General features: G+C 31.2%; 1 protein-coding gene across 1 annotated transcript in view; it reads left to right on the top strand.

The window, feature by feature from the left end:
• The window catches only part of LOC107723603 (growth factor receptor-bound protein 2-like), a 65,978-nt gene that overhangs the window by 1,616 nt on the left and 64,070 nt on the right, over positions 1-292 (top strand). The gene's annotated exons all lie outside the window — the stretch shown is intronic.

Here is a 292-nt window from a genome sequence, read left to right as displayed (position 1 = left end):
TGGTGATATGTGGCCATTTATATGTATTCATTTAGCAGATATCTTTGTCTAAAGTGACTTGGAAGAAAAACGGAAGGAATTTTAATTCATTCATAAAGCAGTTTATAGCGATCAGCATTTGAAATTAAGCATCATGAACAAAAAGCAGTTTGTTGATTTCAACAACTAGTTCTTGTTTATTTCAAGATATTTCTCACTTCTAATATGTTTCACCCCAAAATTAATATTGCGTATTTATGTACTCACCTTCATGTCGTTCCAAACCTGTATGATTTTTTTCTGGAAACACTGA

Source organism: Sinocyclocheilus rhinocerous, unplaced genomic scaffold (assembly GCF_001515625.1).
Source record: "Sinocyclocheilus rhinocerous isolate Xijiao unplaced genomic scaffold, SAMN03320098_v1.1 scaffold154, whole genome shotgun sequence".
NCBI classification, from domain to species: Eukaryota; Metazoa; Chordata; class Actinopteri; order Cypriniformes; family Cyprinidae; genus Sinocyclocheilus; species Sinocyclocheilus rhinocerous.
The sequence above is the reverse complement of the archived record's forward strand: the minus strand, read 5'-3'. Positions and strand labels throughout refer to the sequence as shown.